Raw genomic sequence first — 17,237 nt, forward strand, 5'->3', positions numbered from 1 at the left:
AAAAGATAAGCAGAACAATTTAACAAATATAGAGTGTACTGAATGATGAAAATGAGATAAGTCTGTAAGATAGGAAGTACTAGGGGAAGTTATTTCAAGTAGTGTGGTTAAAGCATCCTATCTGTAATGGTAACAATTGAGCAAACTATTTTAAAGATGAGGCAGTGAATAGATCACAGTGGGCGAAGACATTTCAGGAAAACAGAATGTGGGTCTGTTTCTTTTGGCCACTAAGCTGCTGTTCTCCAAAATAAGAACACTTTGCTCTTGTTTGCAATGTCCCATTAGAATCAACTTGGATGTCGATTTCAGTGAACCTGGATTCAAATTTATCCTTCCCATAAGGGATAGAATTAGAGGTTTCTCCAAGGGGGTGGTATTGGAATTAGTAGAAAACTATACGGACTATGACCAAGATCCATCGTATGTGTTGTAGGATAGAAACAGTTCTGAAATGAAGAAATGGAATTTTAAATTCTTAGACTGGTAATTCTCTTAATCTATAATCAATCATGAGAGTAGGAAAGAAGAAGGAAAAAAAAAAAAAAGCATCAATGCTGTTCTGAATGCATGTTTAAAAATTAAATAGAATCACAAACACTAGGCTCTGAAGAGTCCTTTTCAGGTGTTTTTCTTCGCAAATAATGGTTTTGTTTTTCTTTTTTAATTCTCTAGAAAAATTCATGCTAAGAAAGACCATATACTGGAAAGTCTAACTTAAATCAATACTAGTAAGTTAATATTCAATCAATTTATTAAATATTATTAAACTTATACTACTATTGAGTTGAATATTTAGTTGATTATTAAATATCAAATTTAGAGCCTACAGGATAACCTTCATTTTTAATTTGTAGGAAAAGCTTAACAAATACCCCCTGCCTTACTTATAGGCATCTGATAAACTTCTCTGGTTATTTATCCACTGGTTATTGAATGGGAACCTGCTATGAATCACTTTGTAAAGCAAATCAAGGGCCCTGAATGCTTATATATTTATATATTGGATTTTTCCAGAATGGGGAATATCTGTTTCTCCAGCAAGAAGGACAACTCAATGCTACAAAAAAATAAAACTAGTTACTCCATTTCTTTACTTCACTCTCTCTTGCTCAGGTTAGTTCCTGTGGTCCAGGGAAGAGCGTAGTTGAAACCACCATCAGAAGGCATTGCACCCATCACTGGGGAAGTGAGCAAGGATTGGCCTATTCTTTGCTTTGTTTGAGTTTTCTTTCCAGTCATCCTGGTGAACCCAGAGGGTGGATAAGTAGCCCATGTTAAATAGCTCGTGTTCAAACCATGACCCTGGGAACCCAGAGGAAGCCTGTTCCACCTCTCTGTCACACAAGAATCCAGGTGTGTGTGGTTTTGCTCTTTGCTTCGCTGTGGATTTCTCTTCCACCTGTCCCCAGGATTGTTGTTTTTCCCTCCAAAGCATGAATACTTGATCCTGTCCTCCAATTTAGCCAAACTCACTTTCCCTGTGCAAGCTACAATCGAAGGAAGCTGCGTGTGTGTGCAACATAGCAGAAGCAAAGCATGCTGGAGAGGCTGTGGAGGAAAAAGACTCCTACTCTGCTGGTGGTGATGTAAATTGATGCAGCCACTCTGGAGAACAGCAGGAAGGTGCCTTAAAAGAATTAAAAATAGAGTTATTATATGATCCTGCTATCCCCACTCCCAGACATATATCCAGAGAAAAACCATAATTTCAAAAGATACATGTACTTCTATATTCATTACAGTACTATTTACAATAGCCAAGACAAGGAAGCAACCTTAAATGTCCATCAACATATGAATGGATAAAGAAGACGTGATATATATGTATATATATACAATGGAGCATTACTCAGGCATAAGAAAGAATGAAATAATGCCATTTGCAGCAACATGGATGGACCTAGAGATTATCATGCTAAATTAATCAGACAGAGAAAAATAAATATCATACAGTATAGCTTATATTTGAAATCTGAAATTAAAAAAAGAAAGAAAGAAAGAAACTTATTTCCAAAGCTCAGACACAGAAAACAGACATTTGGTTGCTAAAAGGGAAAGGAGAGGGAGGGATAAATTAAGAGTTTGGGATTAGCAGATATAATCTACTATATATTAACTAAACAGGAAGAAGGTCCTGCTATATAGCACAAGGAATTATACTGAGTATCCTGTAATAAATCTTAATGAAAGGAATATGAAAAAGAATATATATGATATACATATAATTGAATCATTGTGCTGTATACCTGAAACTTATGTGATATTATTAATCAACTGTACTCTCAATTTAAAAATTGTTTAAAAAAGCAGAGGCTTTCAGTTTTGTGTTGGGCCATTTGTAACCCCATTTGTATAGCTCTCTGTGAATTCATACTTAGCACTTATATCTGGCCACTTTTAACAGAGGATGCACTGTAAATAGAATGTCAGCCTGGAAAACTCAGAATTAAGAGTTACTATACAGAATGTTGGGCTGATGCCACTTCCTCCCATCCACCACCTCCATTTCTTGGTCTTAAAAGAGCCACCATGATAAAGCCATGTTCTATCTATTGGTATGGCCTTTAATTTTTTTTTTTATTATTATTAATGCCTTAATTTCACCTGCCACTAAGTTCACTTCCTAAAAATGGTGAATTTTCTGAAAATTTTTGGTAATGATGGTAAACGATGTAAATATGGTAAAGCGTAAACTATTAACATTCACATGCAAGGGTTAACTATATAAGGGGATTCTCTGGAAGCTCAGACAGTAAAGAATCTTCCTGCAATGCAGGAGACCCAGATTCAATCCCTGGGTCAGGTAGATCCCCTGAAGAAGGGAATGGCTATCCACTCCAGTATCCTTGCCTGGAGAATTTCAAGGACAGAGGAGTCTGGCGGGCTACAGTCCATGGGATCACTAAGAGCTGGACTTGACTGAATAGCTACAGAGTCATAGGCATTCGCAGTAACCAGATATCTGTGTGTAGAAGTAAATTTGAGATGATATGAGTGAGGCACCTTTCTTACTATCTTAATGCTATTGTTCCACTCATGTCCACTGCCACACCAACTTCCATGGCAGTAATCTCTAGATTACTTAGGAATTTAGGAACGCCTCCATCAGGGCTTAATACGGTACCCTATGTAGAGATGCCGAGATGCTTCCTTCAACTCCCTGAACACAGTAGTTTCTCTCAGGTGGAGAAATGGAGAAAATAATATTTCTGCAAACTCTAGATCCCCACCCCCCAAATTGTTATGATTTGAAACCCTCCTACCAGATCCACCCAATAATCTGTTGGGAGTTGAAGCAATAAAACATCTGGTAAATTAGAAACCAGTAGAATAAGTATCTTCCTTATTGAAGAACCCAGAGACTGAGAACTTCCTTTCCATACAGTTTTTGACAGTCCCCTTTGAAACAACCTCTGGTCAAAATACAGCAGCCTGGGTGTATGGCTTAATCATGGAGTCAGGTATTTCATATTAATTTTAGATTTAAAAAAATGATGAGAATTTGCATTAACTTTCCAATTCTTTTTCTTTTCTTCCGTCTTGTAAAGTGGGATTGGAAGATCAGAGGTACCTGTCTCTCTATTCCTTGAATTGGCATTAAATGGCATTCTGCTAAAAAGCTCAAGGAAAATTCTGTGGTTGTCTTCTCAAATGCATCCCAAGTTGACAGTGTATTATTAAAGCAGATGAAAATTTAGTGATCTGAGTTCAAGCCACAATCTGACTTCCTTTCTAAGAGTCAAGTTATTTATCAAATATCAGATAAAGGTAACACTCTCACAAGATAGTTAAAAACACTAGATGATGTGTTTTATATGTGTTTAGAATACATATAAATGTATATTTATATTTATACACACATACATATATATATATAAGTTTATTAGTTCCTCCTTTAATTCTAGAACTGTCTTTTTTTAATCTAAAGTAAGTAATTTAATCTCATAACTATTGCATCTATAAAAATAAATTGGATTATATCAGTGGTTCTCAACTGGGGCAAGTGGTCATTTGTCATTGTCTGAAGACAGTTTTGTTTGCCACAATTGGAAGGTGTGTGTTACTGTCATGGAGTGGATAGAGAGCCAGAAATGTTGCTGAACATCTTACAATGGGTAGGAAAGTCTCCCACAACAATTATCTGGGTCAAAGTGTCAGTAGGGCCCAGTTGAGAAATCCTGGATTAGACGACCACTGAAAATGTGTAATAACACTAAGACTTTCCCCGACCCCCTCCCAAGATGTTATTGCTTCAATTACAAATAGTTGTCGAGTAACAATGGCTTCTCATTACAGTTGAAGAAAATCTAAAATCTTGGCCATGACCTACAAAGTTCTTTGTGATCTGGCCCTGGCCTGCTTCTGTGGCCCCATCTCAAGCTACTTTCATCAGCAGTCACTCTGGTCTAGTCACTCGGGCCTTTATGCTGTACGTTCAATACAGCCCACTGTTCAGGGATTTAAATGTTCATTACACTAGAAATCTTGTCCTCCGATTTCTCAGAGGAAACCGGATCTCACTGTATCTGACCTTCTGATGTGAAATGCCGCCATGTTTCAGGTTTATCCACCTATGTTTTGACCACTTTATTTTTGTTCACATAGTCATTCCTAGTGCTGAGTATGGAAAAAGTTCTCAAGAAACACGTGTCAAATGAAATACTTGGGGTCTTATGTCAGAGAATTTTTTTTTTTTTGGTCTATGCTCTTTGAATTATTTTCTACTTTTAAATACTGATTTTAATTTTGTAATTGTAACATGGAAGATGTCAGACATTTTTAACACAAATAACAATTAAAGGAGGAAAGATCTTTTAAGGATTACAAAGGTTATTGATTTTCTTCTCACAGAGGTAAAAGGAAATAGTGCTTTTCATGTAATTATCATGCTACAAAGATAATGATGGCTTAATTAGGGAGATAGAAATTTATAGGAAAAGGTTCAAGTTTGTAGTATTTATTTGGGGGACTAATGATTGACAGAACAATACATTGTGTGTGCTTTTTTTTTTTTATTTTGCTTTGGTTTGTCTCACAGTGCAAATGTTTCTCTAACCCACCCACCCCCCACCCCCAACATAGCATATTAGGGTCCCACCAACTCCTATGAGAGCAAGGCCAGATATTAGATCTGCTTGTGTTTAAATTCTTGTCACTAGGGCAAAGATTTCACAGCATTTGTTAATTTAATAACCTTCTGAATCAGTGTGATTCATTTGGTGTTTTCTTTTATCTTCCTGTTTATTTATATGAGCACAGTAAGAGTTGCTGACTAATACATGAAGAACTTCTTAGTGTGTGGTTAATAAAATGGTCCTAAATTATACTGAGACTCAGGGGCTTCCCTGGTGGCTCAGACAGTAAAGCATCTGCCTGCAAAGTGGGCGACCCAGGTTTGATCCCTGGCTCGGGAAGGTCCCCTGGAGAAGGAAATAGCAACCCACTCCATTACTCTTGCCTGGAAAATTCCATGGACGGAGGAGCCTTGTAGGCTACAGTCCATGGGATCACAGAGTCGGACACAACTGAGTGACTTCACTTCTTCAGAAAAGGACTCTATTTTCAGGAGATCTTATATATCCTCTGGGGTTACAACTTGTATGTCAGAAATATCTAATTGTCTCTATCAGTTTGCCAACAGATATCAAGAAACAATCATTACTCAGTTTACTTCTCCAGGTTTAGCCTGACCATTGCAGGAATATTCTTCTTATTCTGAGATCTCCAAGTCTGTCTGTATTCCTGGCCTACCAGAAGGGAACATTACTTAGCTTCCTGTAAAGCTGAGAGTTCTTTAGTGATAGACCAGATAACCAGACAATTACCACGGGGGACATTTTTGGAATCAATTTTGACATCTAAATTTTCTATGTTACCCCAAATTTCTAAAATGAATCCAGGTTTCTTCTGCACATAGAAAGCATAGATAGGGACTTCTCTGGTGGTCCAGTGGTTAAGACTTCACCTTCCAACACAGGGGATGAAGGTTTGATCCCTGGTCAAAGAGCTAAGATCCCACATGCCTTGCAGGGCCAAAATACCAAAACATAAAACAGAAGCAACAATGTAATAAATTCAATAAAAATGATCTATATATATACACATACATACATACATATATATATAATTAGAAAAAAGATCAAGAGAATGAGAAGACAAGTCACATATTGGGAGAAAATGTTTACAAAAGACATATCCAATAAAGATTGTTACCTAAAATATGCAAAGAACTCTTACAATTCAGTGATTAGAAAATGAACAAACCTGACCAAAAAATGGGCAAAATCCATAAAATGATATCTCACTAAAGAAGATATACAGATGGCAAACAAGCCCATTTAAAATAGCAATAGGATATCACTACATATTCCATAGGGTCACACAGAGTCAGACACTACTGAAGCAATTTAGCACATATACATATTTCTTAGATTGGCCAATACTTGGAGCATTAACAATACCAAGTGTTGGAGAGGAGATGGAACAATAGGAACACTCATTTATTGCTAGGGGAAAGTCAGATGGTACAGCCATATTAGAAGATTGGTTGTCAGTTTCTTACCTAATTAAACATAATCTTACATCATTCTATCCAGCGATCACCATACTTAGTATGCATTTATTCAAATGAGTTGAAAAGTTATGTCCATACAAAAACCTGCACACAAATGTTTATAGCAACTTTATTCATAATTGCCAAAATGTGGAAGCAATCAAGATGTCCTTCAGCTGGTGATTGGATAAATAAACTGTGGTACATCCATACAGTGGGAAATTAATCAGCACTAAAAAGAAATAAGCTATCAAGCCATGAAAAGACATGAAAGAAACTTAAATGCATATTACTAAGTGAAAAAGCCACACCTTATATGATTCCAAATTTATGACATCCTGGAAAAAGCAAAAGTTTGAAGACATTAAAAAAAAAAATCAGTGATTGGGACTTCCCTTGTGGTCCAGGGGTTAAGACCCCATGCTCCTAATGCAGGGGACCTGGGTTGATTCAAGTTCAGAGAACTAGACTCCATGGGCCACAACTAAGAGCTTATGTGTCATGACTAAGACTTGATGCAGTCAAAAAAAAAGAAAATCAGTGGTTGCCAAGTGTTAGGAGGTCTGGAGGAATGAATAGACAGAACACAGGCTTTTTAGGGCAGCGAAGTTATTCTGTATGATGCTATGATGGTAAGTACGTCACAACGTACTTGTCAAAATGCATAGAATGTAAACACCAAGAGTGTATCCTAATATAAACTGTGGATTTCTGTTATAATGTTGTGTAGGCTCAAGTATTATAACAAATGTACCACTCCAGTGTGAAATGTTGATGGTGGGGAAGGCTGTTTACCAGGGCTGGAGTAGAGGAGTAGGGGAAATAATAGAAACTCTGTACTTTTTACTCAGATTTGCCGTGAACATAAAACTGCTCTAAACATAAGTTCTGAAAAGGTGTAGGAATGTTGGTTCCCATTCTGGGCACAGCATTTGAGATAGAATAGCTGCCACCCATTGAAAAGTAATGCAAAGGGAATTTGGCATAGGCATAAGGAAAGATATAAGGAAAAACAGGTTCTGGTAAGATCTACAATTAAGTGCTAAATATGGCCCTTGAAAGAGTGTGTTTTCACTGAGGTGGTCTGCTAATTGATCAAAAGGTTTAACGTTGAATGCTTTCTTAAATATCAAGCCAATATCCCAAGGCATCTTTAGCTTCTCCTCCATTCTTGAGCCAGGCACGTAGTATCTTCCAAATGAAGGTGAGAGTTGAGCTGCTTGATTTTTTGCAGTAACAGCATTTCTGGAAGGATGGATTGATTTCTGGATCACTTTCCCCCACAGGCTTAGAGTAACCACTTGTACACAGTAGAGATGCAATTAGTAGTGTTTTTTAAAGTGTAATATGAATTTATTCCATGACATTTTCCTCATTGCAGATATTTTAAAATGAATTTAAATAATCAGTGTTTCATAAAAAGTAAATACATTAGAAGAATTTAGATAATACCTGTAATATAGATGGCTTTACTCTGAATATCCACTTTTGTTTTCACTGCAAAGATTCTTTTTTAAAAAGTTGCATAAAAATTATAGATTGCTGCATCCTACACTTCCTGTGTCTCATCTGCATTCAGTCATGTCCAACTCTTTGCAACCCCATGCACCACAGCCTGCCAGGCTCCTCTCTCCATGGAATTTTCCAGGCAAGAATAATAGTGGGTTGCCATGCCCTCCTCCAGGGGATTACCCCAACCCAGGGGTTGACTGTGTGTCTCTTGTATTGGCAGGAGTATTCTTTTACCATTGCACTACCTGGGAAGTGTCTTGTGTCGCAAACATTTTAAATTAACGTCAAGCTTTTCCCTCAACTCTAAATGTTAATGATATTTGCTTCTGTTTTTAAATGGGAAGTGTATACATTTTTTTAAAACAGTGATATTTAGGTCTTCTCTGCCTGATTCTTCAGAAAAAATGTTTCACGCTGAGTTTGAATAGCAACTGAGGGTCTGGTCCAGAAAGCAGTAGGTAATTACAGAGAACCAGCGGTACACATCTGTCAGCTCAATTTCCATGAAAAGGGTATTCCATACCCTTTCTGGAAACTTGAGATGACCGTGAAGGCTACCTGCAAATTCCATCTGCTGTCAAAACCCTGACCTGGCCCTGATATCCACACAAGGCTTTGCAGCAAGCTGTGGTCCAATTTTGTCAGTTTCAGCCTCCAATGTCCTACTCTATGGTCAATCAAACATATGCTCCTGCAATATAGATTTTCCCCAAAGTGCCAAACCATCTCAAGGACAAATGGCCCAGCTCACTGTGTGAAAAATCAAACCTAAGAAATCCGATAAATCAGCCAAGCTAGTCTTTTATTGCAGGCTACCCAAGTACTGCATGTTCTATTTCATAGCCTAGAAGGAAGAAAATTTGATGAATACCAGTTACACTATGTACAAATCTAGTGAAGATAAATATTTGTCCATTTGGAATCACAAAAGAAGTGCTGACTTTGGCAGCACATATAGTAAAATTGGAATCACAAAAGCTTTTATCTGGGGAATCAACCACATGAATAATCCCATTGATCTCACAGATCCCTAGAATATCTTTATCGCATTCAGTTACATGATAAACCATGTCTTGTCCTTAACGGTGAAGTATTGTCTGTCTTTCTTTTTTTTCTTTCCTATTTTATTAAAGTGTAGATGATTTACCATGTTATATTAATGTCTGATATACAGCATAGTAATTCAGTTATACATATAGGTTATTTTTCATTTCTTGTCCATTATGATTTATGACAGGATACTGAATATAATTCCCTGTGCTATACAGTAGGACCTTGTTAGTTATTCATTCTATATATACTAGTTTGCATCTGCTAATCCCAAAGGCCAAGGGGGAGAAGGCAGGGGAGAGAAGGATTGAGAGTTTGGTTCTCTTTCTCAGCGTATCATTTTAAAATTCTTCCATCCAAAGCTCATGTTCTAGTTCTGATATAATTCTGAGATACTCTTTCCCCAATTATAGTAGCTTGCTCTTTCCCATGATTGGACTTATTTTCAGTTGAGTGAAATAAAGCCACTACAAGTAGTAACTCAAATAATAACTTCCATTTTTGTCTTCCTTACACATTCTTTAAATAGTTCCTTGTTAGGAGGAAGTGTTTGCCACCATTTCCTTATACCCAAGAATACTTACAATGATTACAAGTAGTTTCTACACTGGTTTAAGAATTATCAAGAGAGGAATTGGACAAATTGAAACTGTGAAATTAGGAAACTCCTAATGTCTCTTATGGGAGAACAATTTGGAGGACACAATTTTGGAAGAGCAGAGATGAACACAACTTCTTTTATCTGTGGCTGCCTTGAAAAAGAGTCGTAATTTTTGGATAGTCCTCCAGATTTCCTTACTTTCAGTACTCAAGAGGCATACTGTTCTTTTGTTACAGAAGGTCCTATAGAAATAAAAATTTCCAAGCAGAAAAGGAAACTTATCACACTGATTTATTCCCAGGCCCGGGTACTTGCTGTATGGTTTGTTGTTGTTCATTGCTAAGTCGTGTCCTATTCTTTGCAACACCAGACCTCCTTGTCCTTCACTATCTCCTGGAGTTTGCTGAAACTCATGTCCATTGAGTCAGTGATGCCATCCAACCATCTTATCCTCTGTCGTTCCCTTCTCCTCCTGCCATCAATCTTTCCCAGCATCAGAGACTTTTCTAATTAGTCAGTTCTTCCCATCAGATGGCTGAAGTATTGGAGCTTCAGCTTCAGCACCAGTCCTTTCAATGAATATGCAGCGTTTCCTTTAGTCAGTTCCTTTAGGATTGACTGGTTTGATGTCTTTTCAGTCCAAGGGACTCTCAAGAATCTTCTCCAGCACCACAATTCAAAAGCGCTGATTACGGCTAGTGTGTTACATTTTCTCCAGTTGGTCAGTGAATTAAATCAGAAGAAAAAACAATTTATCAGACTGCAGTTCACAGGTGAAGCTTATCTCTTTTTTTTTTTTTTTTTGATTAAAAAAAATTATTTGGCTGCATCAGTTCTTAGTTGCAGCACATGGGCTCTTGTTGGGGCATGTAGGCGTCTCTCTAGTTGTGGTACTCCAGAGAGTTCAGGCTCAGCTGCAGGCTTAGTTGCCCCACGGCATATGCAATCTGAGTTCCTGCAGGCATGTGTGGTCAATCGCTTCAGTCGTGTCTGAGTCTTTGTGACTGTGTGGCCCGCCAGGCTCCTCTGTCTTTGGGATTCTCCAGGCAAGAATATTGGAATGGGTGACCATTTCCTCCTCCAAGGGGTCTTCCTAACCCAGGGATGAAACCATGTCTCCTGCATTGCAGGCAGATTCTTTACTTCTGAACCACCAGGGAAGCCTTTAATTCCCTGACCAGGGGTCAAACCCATGTTCTTTGTATTAGAAGGCCACGTCTTAACCACTGGACCAGTTCGAAGAGTACCTTCTTTTGCTTGATTTATCCAAACAGTGACAAAAGTGATGAGTCCTTCCAATTAGTGATTGTGTTTGTTTATGTGCTTCTCTGAGTGAGATAGTAAGCTTTGTAATTGTCTCTTTTTCTCCCTTTTTAAAAACTTAATGAAATAAGGAGTTTTGGCTTGATTCCCATTATAACACCAACACCAGACACAATACCTGCAAATAATAGATGTTCACTAAATATATTGGAAGAAAGAATGTATGAATGAGGAAAGCTGTTTCTTGAATGCTCATTAAAGCACGAAGGCATATTTAATAACCCTTAAACCAGAAATCAAATGCTCAGATTCATCTGTTTTCATTAACTATCCTTTCATAAATCTTGAAAGCGCTGAGCCTCAATTTCCTATTTGAGAAATGAGTAGCTCTCCATTTCATGAGCTACATCTTCTAAGATTTTTGAGGCTCCATCAAGATAATGCAGATGAAAGCACTCTGAGCTTTTTTTTTTTCACTCTGAGCTTTAAGCTGGTTTATAAATACATGATCAGACATGGCATATCTCCCTAACATCAATCAGGGAAATAATTTACAAAGTGAGTGGAGAGTGTAAGGAGGTAAAGAATGCTTAATTTGCCAGAATTCTCAGGGCAGTATGATACATAATTGGAAGAAACATTTGATAAGGTAGGAAGTAAGATCTTTTGCCATTCCCTTTCCAAGAGCCATAGTCTACTTTCAAATCATATTCAATAAAATTTTCCTCTAAGAAGGTCTACACTTAATGACAGATGTTTTGAATATAGAGTGCAATAAAAATATAGAGCCAGAGGTATGTTGCCTGAGGCACAGAGGATGAATTTTTTCCAACAACTTTCCCTAGAAATTAATCAAAGAGACAATATTTTATTTCTTTAAAGTAAAACTTTAAGACGATGCCTGTCTACCAAGCATACCAAATTAAAAGGTTCCCTGGGATGTACACATATTGTCATGGCCCAATCATATATATAATCATATCAGAATCATACTAGACTGTATCAGATTTAAAGAAAATATGACCTTTGTCCCATAAAGTCAGAATATATTAATGAGGTGGAACCAAGCTATATCTTGTTAGGTAAAAAAGTTAATCTCACATAGCAATATGGGGACTAAGCCAAAGTCAGAATCCAGCATTCTCCATCATGTTGTAGCAAATGTTTTATAAGTGATTATATTTTAATTGCTGATTCAAAAGCATTGAACAGATCAGTCCTTTGTACCGTGTTTTTCTATTCCCTCTCTCCAAATGGACAACCTACATTTAAACTAGACAGATGAAAACTGGTAACAGCTTGCTAATGGATGTCAGAATCTAAGCTCATTTTATTCAAGGGTCCCTTCATTTATTCTTTAATTCATCAAACATGTATTAGATGCCTAACTGGTCCAAGCATCTGGAGTTGCACAGGGAATTACAGTAAATACAAACAAACATTGTGTGTATGTGTGATCTGAAATGTTTACTAGTTGTGGTCGGAGAGAAGAAACATACCATTAAAATAAAACATTTGGCTCTTGGGCTAATTTCCAAGATAAGTTTGGGGGAAAAGAAGTTCATTTTCTGTGTTCCCTCTTTAGGACTGTAGAATTGGGAATATAAAGCCACTAGACATTTGACTGCAATATTTCATTTCTCTTGTAAAAGTTAAATAGAATACTGACATTCAAATTATGCCCACTCTCATCCTGATACTTTTCCAAGATTACCTGAAAACTTTAAAACAGACTCTCCTTTACATTAACTCATGCATTCAACAGTCATATACAATACCCATCATGTGCCTGGCACAGTGAGTAAGTGCTGGCACAGGGGCATTAAGACACAAATGAGACCACTCCAGAAGAACTCACTATTTGTACATAAGCAGCAATTGGATAGACTACAATTCAGAGTGCTAGTACAAAGGTATCAATTCTATCAAAATACAGATGATACACAGAGGCCCATGGAGAAGAGTGAAGTTAATCGGACGTGGGTGTTCAGAGAAGGCTTCCTAAAGAATGTTAAGTTACATTTGGAAAGAAGAATACAGGTTGAAGGTAAGAGATGGTTATGTCAAAATGAAGGTTTAGCATTCAGCAAGGAAAAGAAACCTACAACACACTGTATTCCCTGGGAACACAACTTATGACTGCTGGGAAGAAAATGCAGTGTAGTTATGGTAAAGTTATTTCCGATATGACTAACTTGCATACAACAAACCCATCTTTGTTTGATCCACTAGTTGAAGTTTGCATGTAGTTGTCCACATTCTCTGTTTCTCCTTCAGACTGTACTGCCTTTGTGATCATACAGTTATAATGTGGCTAAAAACAACAATGTACATGTACAAAATAAGGCTAACTTAATGTATAATTTACTATATGAGTATCAAGATAAAATTGGAGAGGATATTTTTATGGCTATGAAAAGTTTTGTTCAAGATCTTTGGCCTCTTTACAATTTTCCCCCCTAGTATCTTATTTTCTAATACATTTTCCATCTTTCCCCTTTCCTCTTCCTTTTCTCCTTCCTCTCCTCTTCCTCCCTCTTGTTCTCTCTTCTTATTTCTTCTTTCCTTTTTTTTTTTTAATGATGATCCTCTATGTCTGTGACTATATACCAAAGCTAGACTTTCATCTGACTGAGTAGTTTTAAATCTGTGTTTCCAGAATTCTTTGGAACTTCTTGTGAAGAAGTCATCCTGGGGATGACTAATCCAGGGGCTTTCAGGCTTACTTTCTTCACCTAGTCTCAGGCAGCCTCACAAAAAGCTGCTATTTAAATTGGGAATTTGAGAAAGACTTCATTTGAAAAGAGAGTTCTTATGCTTCTTTAAATTTTAAAATCACTCTTTCTTGTCTAATTCTCATCTTCTGAGGATAAGCTGAGGCAAACAGAAGAGAAGCGATAGTATCAATACTGTATAGTGACCTAGAGAGAACTACACTTAAACATAGGTCTTTTTTTCTCAGGGATCCTCATCCCTTTAGCTGACTCTAGGTGAGGATCCTCCTGTGCCACATTGCCCACTTTAACAGACAATATCTCTTTGAGGAGTGTAATGAAAAGGACATCACCATGTGCTATGTGTTTTCCCTCAAGTGTCGATTTAACTTCCTCCTAACCTCCTTTGAGCTTTATTTATTTATTTAAAAATATTTATTTATTTGGCTGCATCTGGTCTTAGTTGAGGCATGTGGGTTCTAGGGTGTCTGGGCTCAGTAGTTGTGAAGAACAGGCTTAGTTGTCCCCCAGCCTGGGGGATATTATTTCCCCGACCAGGGATCAAACCTACGTCACCTGCCTTGGAAGGCATTGGAAGGTGGATTCTTAACCACTGGGCCACCAGGGAAGTTCCTTCCTTGTAGCTTTAATAAGAAATACTCTAACTCAATTTGGAAGACATGAACTATGAATTTATTAAATTAACTATGCTCAGTCATGGAAACTATTTCTTGAAATGGGGTTTCTTATCAACTTCTTTGGGGATTGGGGACACAAACAGGCAAGCATCTGAATTTTTCAGTGAAACCAAATATGGAGTAGTCTTTTTGCTATGAGTTGAATTATGTCCCTCAAAGGATAAGTTGAAGTTCTACTCCCCATTACCTCAGAAAGTGAATTCAAATCTGTTGGAAATAAGATGGTCTTAGATGTGACTTATAAATTAAAACCAGGTTATACTGGAATAGAGTGGGGCCCTAACCCAACACAATTGGTGTCCTTACAAGAAGATGACCACATGAAGACACAGGGAGAACACCATGTGAAGAGGAAGACTGAGATTGGAGTGATGCAACTATAGTCCAAAGAATACAAATGATTGCCAGCCATCATTAGAAGCTAGAAGGACAGTGTAGACTAGACTCTCCCTCAAAGTCCTTAGATGTACTCAAACCTGATTTTGAACCTGGTATCAGACTTCTAGTCTCCAGAATTGTGAAACAGCAAACTGTTGTATTAAGGCACCCAGTTTGCAGCATTTTATTACGGCAACCACAGGAAACTGATAGACATGCTAGAGTTCCCAGATGAAGAAGCCATCATCAACCTTGCTGGGCATCTGGCACACTATTGGGAGTAGCTGCCATCTGAGTTGGGTACTCGGAGTGAGTCAGAGTCAGCCAAAAGGAAAAGTGCATTCATAGCAGGGAACAGAGCAGGGGCAAAGGACAGGCTTTGGAAAGGTCTTCTCGTGTTTGAGTAATGCTGAGTAGCTCTGTAGAGCTCCAGTGTGGAACATGGGGTGCTCAGCGTTTGGGCAAAAACTGACGCAATGCCCTTTTGCAACAGGAGAGTTTACTTAAATCAAGAAAAACTCCAAGTTTTGGAATCAATGTGTGTTTTTGTCTGTGTGTGTGTTTAAATATATATTTATCCCCAGATGGTTTTTCTTCCTTTCTTTTAATTTCTTTTTAATTATGGCAGCTATTCTCCAAACATGTTTTTGTTTATCTCAAACTAAGTATACAGTTTCAACATATGGAGCATATTTTGTTTTACTTCAGTTTATCTTAAGAAATCAGCTTTCCTAACTCTTATTGGCAGTGAACCCAAATGATTTCTTCTTTTTCTTTCCCGCTCTACTTTCTCCTCTTTGTCTTTTTCTTTTAGTTATGATTTCTCTCTGTCTTCATCACTCTCAATTTCTCTCCATTCCTTTCTCCCCATTCCTTTCTCCCTCCTTTCCTTTTCCCCTTCCTTCCTCCTTTCCTTCTTTTCCTTTTCTTTTTGGGAGGTCGCAAAAGATTCCCCATGTTGATGAACTAGGTCATTTATGGCAAGAACCAATAGTTCCTTGGTTTGTGGACATTTCATCAGCCTAGAAAATACACACAATGGAAATAATGTTAATAAACAAGCCAGGGATATTATTTGCTTTTTCATTTATAGTATTATGAACCTGGAATTTAAGTCTGTTCATAATCTAGCCCAAACAATTTTATCAGCCTTGTTTTGTATAATGCATTTTCAAACCTCAGTGTATTCAGCTCTCCTATCATTCTTTTCCTTAAAAAGCTAGTGTTCATCCTCTCAGCCTACAGCACTCCACTTACCCTTCAAGATCCAGCTCAAATATTCCTTCCTTTTGACACATTTTATGATTGCCAGCAGAATTAATCTTTTTCTTCCCTGGATTCACTAGAACTTTGTATGTTCCTCCAGCCTTGCTTTGTTATGATTGGTTTTTATTTTCATACACATCTCCTCCGTTAAACTGATGTCAAAAATGGTTTCCAATTGTCCCCAAATCTGCAGTGTATAGTCACAAATTCAATTCAGTCACTCAGTCATGTCCAACTCTTTGCGACCCCATGGAATGCAGCATACCGGGCTTCCCTATCCTTCACCAACTCCTGGAGCTTGCTCAAACTCATGTCCATTGAGTCAGTGACGTCATCCAACCATCTCAGTCCTCTGCCATCCTCTTCTCCTCCTTTCAATCTTTCCCCACATCAGGATCTTTTCCAATGAGTCAGTTCTTCACATCAGGTGGCCAAAGTATTGGAGCTTCAGCTTCAGCATCAGTCCTTCCAATGAATATTCAAAGCACTCCATAAATTCTCGCTGAAGACACACTTGAGTGAAAGAGATTGTAATACTCATACCAGAAGCAAAAAGCTTGTCTTTAATATCCATGCAACTCTTTCTTAAAGTCATTTGCAGACTTCACAATGTGAAAGGCACTAGAAATGTCAGAAACTGGGCATTTGTGGCAGGAAGCCACTTAGGATGCCAAATATAAGACTGATAGAAGAAAAATAAAATAAAACATTGTTAGAGAACTTACCCTTTCTTGGTGTGTATATTCATGTAGCAGAAACTGGGCAATCCAATGGACTTCAAAAACAATGTAGGAACACAGTAATATATTCATGAGTATTTCTGCAGTGACACTGGAAGAAAAAGCTTTACCATTCAAACCAACTGTGTAATCAGTTACACCATGCTGAGATTGTTTTTGAGAGCACTGTTCTGTAAATGACTCATGAAGTCTGCTACAAGAATGAAAGGAGAAGTACTGGCATGTATGTCATGTGTACTTAATATGGGCTTCCCAGGTGGCTCAGTGGGCAAAAATCCACCTGCAGTGCAGGAGATGCAGGAGACATGGGTTCGAACCCTGGGTCGGGAAGATCGCCTGGAGGAGGACGCAAAGGGACGAAGAGTTGGACATGACTGAAGTGACTGAGCACGTATGTATACTGAATATGTCTCTGAAAGTGAAAGTCACTCAGTCATGTCCAACTCTTTGCTACCCCAT

At 37.8% G+C, this 17,237-nt stretch overlaps 2 pseudogenes; both read right to left on the bottom strand.

The window, feature by feature from the left end:
- Window positions 1-8,352: 8,352 nt before the first annotated feature.
- Window positions 8,353-9,138, bottom strand: LOC136144741 (metalloendopeptidase OMA1, mitochondrial pseudogene; annotated as a pseudogene).
- A 216-nt stretch (window positions 9,139-9,354) lies between these two features.
- On the bottom strand, window positions 9,355-10,056 carry LOC136144742 (metalloendopeptidase OMA1, mitochondrial pseudogene; annotated as a pseudogene).
- Window positions 10,057-17,237: the final 7,181 nt, after the last annotated feature.

This window comes from Muntiacus reevesi, chromosome 12 (genome assembly GCF_963930625.1).
Source record: "Muntiacus reevesi chromosome 12, mMunRee1.1, whole genome shotgun sequence".
NCBI classification, from domain to species: Eukaryota; Metazoa; Chordata; class Mammalia; order Artiodactyla; family Cervidae; genus Muntiacus; species Muntiacus reevesi.